Raw genomic sequence first — 11,114 nt, 5'->3', positions numbered from 1 at the left:
TCAAGCAAAAGAGGTGGAGTGAATCAAGGAGAGATCAGTGGGATTAGATGCTTGGATGTAAACTCTATAAATTGAGGCATTGACCTAATGAGAATTTGTTGGTTTTTTACTATCTATGCCTACATTAAGCTACCAGTTAATTGCTCACTAATCTCATCTTAATCATCGTCTAATCTCTTTGTTAATGATGTTGATTCTTGCATTTTATCCACCATAGCTCATCACATTGCTGCAAATTTAACATAAACATCGATATCCTCGAAAGCTTTGAGACTACTAGCGTGATGACAATGGGTATCCAACATATCATTAAATTTTCTCGTAAACTTTTTAGTTAATTAACAAACGTATAAATCGTGTGCTCAATTATTACCATCCATGCTCGATTGTTTACCTATCCACAATAAGCCATCTAACTTCACGGAGCCAAAACTAATTATAGCCATCTAACTTTCCATGTCAAAACTAATTATTTTTCGCACTTAAAAAGAACACTTTAGCCATCTGACTGTAGGGACAACCTTATCTAGCCTTATATCAGGTGGGTTTACCAAAGCTTAATACAAGACAAGTTTAGCACGAAGGTGTTTATTGCACAAAATTAGTTATCACCAAGGCCTAGTGAGAGATGAAGGGGTGGATCTCTTCATTAAAAACTCACACTTGCTGAATTACATTCTCAGCCTTACGGTAGTAAGAAACGTGCTAGCGTAATTTGAAGTTAATCTTCTTTATAAAAGCTTCGATATAACATGTCTTCTTCTTTTCTGTCACTATATTTCCAGCTCTTTCCAAAAAAAAGTTACTACTTTTGTGTAGAGAATAGAGACGTTAGAAATGATTGTTCAAAAAAAAAAAAGAGACGTTAAGGTGTTTATTATTTTTGTGCAGAGGTTGGATGATGGATAGCTATGCCGGCCGAACTCCTTCCACGAACTGTCTATCTTTATATATATATACATATACATATATATTATATATACATATGTGTGTATGTTTGTATGTATGTGTCGGTCAACTTGGCAACCTTGCTAGCAGTTTGAAACAGGGCTGTTGCGGAACGGCTGGGGGGTGGTTGGCGGAACTCCTTAGTCTCCGGGCACTCCTTGGGCTAGCGCAGGCTGCAGTTGCAGAACTACTTGGGTTGGGGCTCGGGACACTCCATGGGCTGCGGGGGGTGGTTGTAATAGCGGAACTCCTTGGGCTCCTGGCACTCCTTGGGCTAGGGCAGGCTGCAGTGGCAGAACTACATGGGCTGGGACAGGCTGCAGTGGACGTGGAAAACCTTGCCGATGGACGCGTATAGCCAAGGTGGAAAACGGCTCCATGGGCTCGGAACCAAGGTTGTCAACAAAGCCGTTTGAATCATGGCTGCTGCGGAACGGCCCGATGGACTCAGGACACTCCATGGGGTGGGGGGGGTTGTAATGGCGGAACTCGTTGGGCTCCGGGCACTCCGTGGGCTAGGGCAGGCTGCAGTGGTGGAACTACTTTGGCTGGGGCAGGCTGCAGTGGACGTGGAAAACCTTGGGGTGGTTGTAATGGCGGAACTCCTACGGCTCCCGGCACTCCTTGGGCTAGGACAGGCTGCAGTGGCGGAACTACTTGGGCTGGGGCAGGCTGCTGTGGACGTGGAAAACCTTGCCGATGGACGCGTGTAACCCTAGTGTCCCACATTCCCACCGCCATTCCCCCAGCAGAAAGCAGGCAAAGAAGGGGCAGAGAAGATTTGGAAGAGGCCGCCAGGCCTGCGCACGAGTAAGCCAGCAGAAAGCTGAAGATACAGGACTTGGAGAGGACGGAGAGGAGCTCTTCGAGCCGGCGGGCCGAGTTAGGGAAGCGCTGGAGATGTTCCGCCAGAAGCAATCCAGAGAGGGCAATGAAAGAGGTGCAGGAATTGAAAACAAGGAAGAGGGAGGTGAGGGTAGACCCGTAGAAATGGTGATCTGCATCGAAGCCCTTGGGCGGTTGAAGGTACCCACTAAAGCACGCTACGGCTACTGTGGCAAACAAAGTGGCATAGAAACACCCCATAGAAAATTACGGACCCGCGTGTGCAAAGAGAGAGAGAACAACAATGGATCTTACACGTCTGCAGTGGAGCTCTTATAGCATAGTGCTGTGTCGCGTAGTGTCATGTGTGCCGTCTCCAACACCGTCCCAGCTGTGGTGTGGCGGCGCTGTCTCAAAGCAACTTCCTGGAAAGTGGTGCACCGTCTGTCTTAGTTTGTCTTAAGGCAACTTCTTGGACGGCCTTCACGCCCCCCTCGTCATGCGTATCGAGACATTCGCGTAGTGTCATGTGTGCCGTCTCCCGTCTCCAACACCGTCCCTGTGGCGGCGCGGTCTCAAGGCGGTGCACCGTCTGTCTTAGTTTGTCTTAAGGCAACTTCTTGGACGGCCTTCACGGCCCCCTCGTCATGCGTATCGAAACATTCACAAGAACATTGACCTTTCAAAGGGCGAGGGCCTTCAAAAACATAATTACCCTTAAAAAAGACAAAAGAAGGGTGAAAACATAATTACCTTTCAAAAGGACGAAAGACACGAAGAATTCCGTTCTTGTTGTGAGGGTTCCAAACCGTCACACTAAAATATAATTAAGAGTCTTTCCTTGAGGCATGTATGCAGTTGGGTTATTATATATCACTAGTGGCATGACCTGTCCTCCCTGATGGTGGGGCAAGAGTATCCTTGCATACATAAAAACAAAAGGCTCGTCCTCGGGGGTGAGTAGAGATAAGCCTTATATTTGAAGTCCATTTTGGGCTTCATGGTTCTCAACTTGCCAACTTATATATGAACACACCATGCTTGCCATATATATATCCATGTAGGAGCTCCTAAAGCACTTACATTTCTTTGAATAAAGCACCAAACTTGGCATAAATATACATCTAGCATCCCAACCCAATATAGCATTGACAATCTTGACACATCTGAACGAGACCTGAACAAAGTATTAAAACAATCTTCCAGCAACGGGATTATCTCTTCTTGGAAGCCTGCACTCTCCTCGCTTCCATCAGCTCTGCCAAAATATATTTAAAATATAAACATTAGATATTGCAAGATATAATTTTCATGAAAAATAATAAGGAAAAAGATAAAACCTTACAAAACTCATTTGGTGGATTAATATTTGAGACGAATGGCGTTTAAACAGGACAACAAATCGGTAAATTCTGTAATATCTAGTGCCTGTGCACCGAAAATCTAACTATTAGGCTTTTCATAGTCTACAAAAATTACATGTACATGAAGCTGATCTGCAATCTTTCGCAATCTTAGATTGTAAATTCCAAGGAGGCGAAAGCTCTCGTTGTAAGTGTCTCAACTATACAATGAAAGAATGGCTGTAAATCAGAAAAGCAGCAAATAGATCTTGCAAAGAAACACACGTGCAAAAGAACTAAAGTAGAAAACTTGTTATCTGCTGAAGTAGAGCACAAGGGCTGCCCGTAGGTGCATACAACCGACAACAATGGCTGAATAATGAAGTGCTAATGATGTAAACCCAAGCCACCTATTTGCATGAGACTTCGTACCCTCCTCTATCGTTGGCGAAGTATCTGAACCATCTGTCGTCATGGGTGAAGTGTCTGAGCCATCGGAGGAGGACTCCTGTTTTACTTTAGCTTTGCGGGAAGAAGCTTGTCTGGCAAAACATTTGCAGAATGACCAAGTCGGCCACAAAACTCACAAGATTCCTTCATCCTGGAACCGTTGTTGCTGTCAGAATCGTCGTCGTCATAGAAGATGACTTTGTGGTGACTTTTTGCTTGTTGTTGTTGGAGTTCCCTTTTTTGCCTTTGTCTTTTTCCTTGCCCTTGTTAGAGGCAACAAAAGCAAACTCTGACTTGCCTTTTCCATGAAGCATGCACTTGTCGTGGAGATAACTCACGACTTCCTCAAAAGGGGGGAGAGGCTCACGGAAGTAGATGTGATCTTTGAAAGAGTCAAAGGATGATGGCAGCTTACCAAGCAGTTTATGGATCGGGTTGTTGATTGAGCTCCCATACTCCTCAAGCTGCCTCTTGATCCTTGTGAATTCCCCAACCTTATCAATGATATTATCTAAGTCACTGATGGTAATCTTCTCAAGATCCGCCTCCAACTTAGCAATCTTCACAAAAGATACTATCCCGAACCTCCTCTAAATCTCATTCCACATCTGACTGCCATCACTCCGGGAAGATATGAATTGTGCCTGGATAGATGGTGTCATACAATGGATGATGATGAGACGGGCCCATGCATCCAAAACTCCACAAAACGTGGGATCCACCAAGTGACGAGTGGTGACAGAGGGCCACACACCTGCTCCTTCAAGAAGCAATTGCGTATAAAACGACCAAGTATGGTAGTTGATGGCAGTCAGCTTCATGGAATCACTCACTTGAGGGGGTGAATAGGATGGCACATGGGAAGGGATTGGGATGAGGGTTTGTGGGAGGGGAGAAACAAGAGAAGTGGTGGTGGTGGGGAATATGGAAGGAAAAGAAACAAGAATCTGTGAATAAGGTAGAGAAACAGGAAGCTGGTGGGAGGAAGAAGAAGCCTGTGAATTTGGGGCTTGGGAGCGGGGAGAAGGAAAGAGAATCCCTGAGAGAGAAGAATGACCATGACCAAAAGCCATATCTCCGATAACGCAAAGCAGAATCCTCCTCTTTAGCAGAGCTGATCAGAAAATCAGCAAACTCCTCCTCGAAAGCTGAGTGCAGCAAAGAGAAAGGAAGGAGAAGAAGGGATGGGATGGTGGGAAACCAAAAGGAGAGGTAAGAAATGACTCCCCTGTGGGTTAAAACCCTGTTGTACCACCAAAATATGGGGCTGAGATCTCAAAACGCAGATCTCAGGCTCAAAATGTAGCACCTCTGTGGAAAACGCAGGTCCTCAATAGAAAATGCAGCTCCTCAGTGGAAAACGTAGCTCCTCAATGGAAAACGTAGGTCCACAACAGAAAACGTAGCTCCTCTGTGGATGTAGATGCGGTGGATCTTTGCCTACAGCAATAGATGTAGAAAACATAGGTCCCTTTGCAACACTGGGCTCAGATACCATGAAAGAATGGTTGTAAATCAGAAAAACAGCAAATAGATCTTACAAAGAAACACACATGCAAAAGAACTAAAGTAGAAAACCTGTTATCTGCTGAAGTAGAGCACGAGGGCTGCCCGTAGGTGCATACAACCAACAGCAATGGCTGAATAATGAAGTGCTAATGATGCAAACCCAAGCAACCTATTTATAGGTTGCACAAGAGCTAGTCGGCCACCAGTATAAAAACAGTGGGCTGGTCGACCATGCAAAAAATACTAAAATAATGTCTAAAAAATAGACAAAAATAGTAGAAAAATATCTAAAATAAGATGAATGCATGGCCTCATAAATCTGGCTAGATACAACATGAAATATGCACATATATGCGCTATCTGGAGATGATAATGCCAACATATAAACCTTGCAATAATCTAGGTTCAAAAAAATAAAGATATTCCCTATTGCAATAAGAATATATCAATAATACTTCAAAAAATTAAATAAAATGTAAAAGCTACATAAAAGGAAAGAAATTTTCTATATATATTGTAAAACACTGGTGCTCGATAATTAGAGATGGTATTGCATGTCCTTCCCAAAATGGAGGGCCTACAATTGAACCATGAATATTAAATAGATTATGAAAAACAATGATGCATATATTATAGCAACCATCAAGAAAAATACCTTCAATATCTTTTCCACAGTATAAACAAATGAAATGATCTCCTTACCACATCCATCCTAAGAAATATACCCGTGATATCAAATATAACACTCACTACACTAATCATTTACATAAGATGTTAAGGTCTCTCTCTCTCTCTCTCTCTCTCTCTCTCTCTCTCTCTCTATGGGTGTTCAGTATTTCGAGCCAAGCAAGTAAAATAAATAATGGCACTCTATATAAAAGCAAGTCAAAAGAAAAATATTTGGTTATCCAAATGTTAAAAAAACAAACAAGAACTGACCGAGCCCCTCTCAACAATTTGAACCACCCCTTAAGCAATGATAGGACACTCGATATTATGATCTACATGGTGGCTTTACCTCAAGGTCAACCATTTAATCCACACAATGTTAGTAGATTTATACATATCAATTCAATATTACAGGCAAGGGTAGCATCAATGTGAGATAAATAGACAGAATTTTCCATCCAACTCCTATTTAACATCGTGTCTTTGCATCATGATATAATAAGTGTTATTCTAAAAGAAACATCAATCAACTTCAAATCATGCACACTTACTGAAAGACAACATAGATTGTACATGATGTCACATGTTTGCAAATATTCTCCTTTCAAATGCTTACTTCATTGATACAGAGATATCTATGAATGTAGTCTCTAGCATTTGTAGGTTGTTGATAATAGCTCCTTCTCTACCTTTTGGGCATAGATTACATTTACAATCTTTTGCATACCATTTGCAATACCTCTTTATAGACAACATTGGTTGTGAAGACTTTGTTTTAACCTTCTATGCTACTTTCATGTTCCACAATATTCTTTACACACACTTTCACTACATCAGATGATCTAACATGTACGATTGTCCATGTCTGAAGACTTGTGTGGCCAAATAAAGTCCCAATGCACTCAATGTTTGTCTAGACTTATTTATTGACATACTAAAAGCTAATAATATCCTTCTCATGTGTCAAAAGAAAATTGAAGCATAGTTGGTACGAATGTTATCATGGGAATAAAACCTTTATCTCCAATGTTTGTACCTGTAATGATTTCTGCTTCTATCACCTTTGAGTGAAATTGCTAGAGTGAAAAGTTATGAGCATTTTACTACAAGACTATAAAATTGCCAAAATTCGCCTAAAAGTTAGCAACTTTGGGAGAAATTCTAATCATCAATGAATTAAGGGATTAGGAAATTAGTTACATGAGTGGAAAGAGCATATAAAGAGCTTCCTAGCCATATGATCAATTTAAGAAACGAACACCCGAGTGATGATGAGTAATTACCGGTTGAAAATTGGGTATTGGACCACAAAAATTGCACTTCTCTCTCTTTGCATGAAACCTCAATTTTCACATAGCCTCTTGCCTTTCATCTCCTTCATGATTCAAGCTAGAGGGTAAGGGCTAACATTGCTTAGCGGACAATCGTAAAGATTTACCTATGGTCCCCAAAGACTTTCCGCATGCTCATTACTGCTAAAACCATTGGTACCTCCAAAGGAGGGCGGTAATAAGGCAAGGGCTACCTTGAGAAGTCACAGGCCCACCAAGATAATAACTCCTTATCCCACTCATCATGAATCATCGAAGAGGTCCAAAATTGGGTTAAGCATGAGGAGCTAATGCTAAATGAGACATTCACATGTAAAGAGAGTGTTTGAATAGGGGTTTGAAAGATAAGAGAATGGTAGTGACACAAAATGCTCAATTGAGGAGGCTCATTCCTTCATTTGAAAGGGAGAGGAGGGCTCCTTTTATAGGTGGAGAATCACCCTCTCTTTCATTGTTACAAATTACAACATAAAAATCTTCAACCCTTCAGTGACATAAGGGTAGATGTCACCATCAATTGTCCTCTTAGGCTAAGTCTTCTATTGATTATTAAATTGAAGAATTTTTGACTTTGAAAGTGTGATGAGATAATAGCCAAGTCTAAGTGGCATGTAGGTGGAGATCCCACTTACACATGGCGGAATTCTCCTCTTCCATGTAGGCATTCTAGAAGAATCTTTCCCAATTATGCGCCTACACACACTCCTCCACATGCCTTCCACACTCCCCAACTTGTAATCTTATGGTGAATACCATATTAATAATACAATAAAAATCCATGGAAGCATGAAGGCCCACTTTTATTTTCCACGTCACTAGCCTATCTACCATACCAAAGTATTTATCAAGCATACTTGTGGCGTTTACAATGTGTGCACCCTAAATCAAGTAAAACCATTATATTTGAAGATAGAATGCTGTTATCGGGGTAGCCGCCAAGCCACCGCATCACCACGCCGTTATTCCATTGTGGGCACCGCAATCTTCTTAGACAAGCTTGCACCTTATTACCATTGAGAAACCATCAAAATATGCACAAAATTGACAATGAAAGATATCAATTTTTCACGTCACATCTTTCCCCCCCAGCAGATCCTCCATGCTTGTCTAGGGAGTCTGCTGGGCATGGTGCTTGAGGGTAGAATATCTTTAGCCGGTACTCATTGGCACGTCCGGGAACCTCCTGGCCACTTGCATTCTCTAGAAGATAGGTGTTATTTTTGAACTTTTGCTTTATCCTGAAGGGGCCTTCCCAGCGTCGAAGAAGCTTCTTATCTAGCCGTTTCTCCACACGGCCATTATACCTCATGACTAAGCTTCCTTGCTTGAGTTCTGGCTTCTTCTTCTTCCTCGTGAGAGTGTCATGCCTTGTCTTGCGCCGTTGTTGTGCAGCCTCCAAATTTTGAAGTGCCTGAAGTCACCTCTCATCCAAGATCTCTAGTTGTGCTAAGCGTTGGGCATGTGTTTCTTCTTCATTATTCAAGCGTGCAAAAGATGTGCGAAGGCTTGTGATTTCCAATTCTATTGGCAAAATACCCTCCATTCCATAAACTAACTGAAAAGGTGTGAAACCAAGAGAGAGTTTGTGAGTTGTCCTATAAGCCCATAGGACCTCTGGCAAATGCACATCCCACTTTCTCTTCATAGTATCCACTAGCTTAGACAAAGATCCACAAAGCAATCCATTAGTTTTTTCTACTAAACCATTGCATTGGGGATGATAGGGAGTTGACATAGCATGCTTTATTTTTAATTTCTGCACCAAAGCTTCAATCAAGTCATTCCTGAAAGACCTTCCCCCATCCGTAAGGATTTGTATTCCCTGAGAAAGGATGCCACAGCCACTGCTTTATTATTAACCATGGCCTTTCCTTCTGCCCACCTTGTTGCATAATTTGTGGCCACCAATATGTAATACTTCCCATGTGAGGAACGAGGAAGTGGGCCCACAAAATCTAATCCCCACCTTTCAAATGGACCATATGCTGGGATAGGGTTTAAGGGTCCGGGAACCAATTGCTTATGCCCATATGCCTGGCATACTTCACAGCTTCTACACCACTCATAGACATCTTTGCTGAGTCGAGGCCAATAATACCCTGTGTTAAGGATCCTCCGAGTTGTGCTGGCTGAGGCAAAGTGACCTGAACATTCATGACATAATTCCATAATCTTTTTAGATTCTTCCAGGCTCACTACCCTCCTAAGAATCTTATCCTTACCTTGCTTGTAAAGAACATCCCCTAGAATTGTGTAAGGATGAGCTTTCCTTGTAAGCCTTTGCTTCTGTTGAGGATTCAATCCAAGAGGGAAGTATCCTGTATCTAAATAGTGTTGAACATCTTGGAGCTCACGCCAACCTGTATCCATTAATGCAAGAGTAGCTACTTTGAAAGAAGCCAAGGTTTTAGTAGCCAATTCATCAACCTTTTGATTATCCTTCCTGTTAACATGCACAAATTTACAAAACTCAAAAGCTTCTTTTAACTCCATTGCCCTTTTATACAATTCTTGGAGATTAGGACTCCTTGCCTGATATTCTCCTTTCATTTGTCGGATGACCAATTGTGAATCCCCTTTAACCTCTACCTCTTTAATTCCATCTTTTATGCAATCTTCTAATCCCCAAGTTAATGCATTGTACTCAGCCACATTATTTGATATAGCCTTCGAAAATTCCCTACCCTTGGCCAATACCTCTTTTCCTTCTGGATCAAATAAAACTATCCCCCTAGCCCCACATTGCCTGGAAGGGCTAAAGGCTCCATCAAAATGCATAGTGAAAGCAGTTGGTGGTGTCTCCAAATCTTCATATACTTCTTCCTTTGCTCCTGTTCCTTCTTTCTCTTCCTTCCTGGTAAGCAAATCTGCAAGAGTGGCCCTAGTGGTGTTTTCTATAATAAAAGTGAAAGAGAATTCTTGAAGCTCGCAAATCCACTTTGTAAACTTCCCTCCTGTAGGATTAGGTTTGTGGACCAAGAATTGTAAAGAAGGTTGAGATGTGAGGAAGAAAAAAGGGCGAGGTAACAAGTATGACCTGAACTTCTTTACTGCCAAAACAAGAGACAAACCACCTTTCTCCATTTCACCATACCTCTCCTCGGCATCAGTGAGTTGTCGGCTTGCATAATACACTAGTTGCATACGCCCTTGCTCTCCCTTTTGCAAGAGTATAGCACCCACTGAATGTGATGAGACACTTGGATTCACATAAAAGTCCTCCCCCCACCTAGGAGACTGCACAATTGGACTTTGACTCATGCATTCCTTGAGCAAACAAAAAGATTGAATTTGATCGGGCCCCCATTGGAAAGAAACATTCTTCTTTGTTAATAGATTTATAGGATACATCTTCTCAGAGAACATGTCAACAAAGCATTGGTAATACTTTGTTTTACCCAAAATCCTCCTTACCTCCCTTACATTGGTAGGTGGTGGGAGGGCCACAATTGCCTGCACCTTCTCAGGATCCATCTCTATGCCTTCTTCTGAGATAATATGTCCCAAGAACCACCTTTCTTCGTGCCAAGTGGCATTTTCCAGGATTAAGACACCCTTTTGCATCATCAATATTTTGCAAGGCCAACCTCAACTTTTCCAAGTGATCCATGCGGCTTGAATAAATGCAAAAATCATCCAGAAAGACCCTTATAAACTTTCCCAAGTAAGGTGCAAATACTTGACTCATGAAACGTTGAAAAGTTGCTGGTGCATTGGTCAAGCCAAATGGCATCACCCTATAGGCATACACTCCCCAAGGGGTGATAAATGAGGTTTTCCTTTGATCTTCTTCACAAATCCAGATTTGAAAGTATCCAGAGTATCCATGACACACTGAATACAACTCATGACCTACAACTTGATCCAAAATCTCTTCATGAAAGGGTAGAGGATAATTATCCCTCTTTGTGCATGCATTCAGAGGGCGAAAGTCCACACACACGCCATTTTCCACCCTTTTTGGGAGTGACTTCAACTGGGAAAATCCACTCTGAATTCTCTACTAGAAAAATAAATCCAGCTTCAAGAAAATTAGTTA

Source organism: Cibotium barometz, chromosome 54 (assembly GCF_041138505.1).
Source record: "Cibotium barometz isolate CiBa-2024 chromosome 54, ASM4113850v1, whole genome shotgun sequence".
Taxonomy (NCBI): Eukaryota; Viridiplantae; Streptophyta; class Polypodiopsida; order Cyatheales; family Cibotiaceae; genus Cibotium; species Cibotium barometz.
This window is presented reverse-complemented; position numbering follows the sequence as displayed.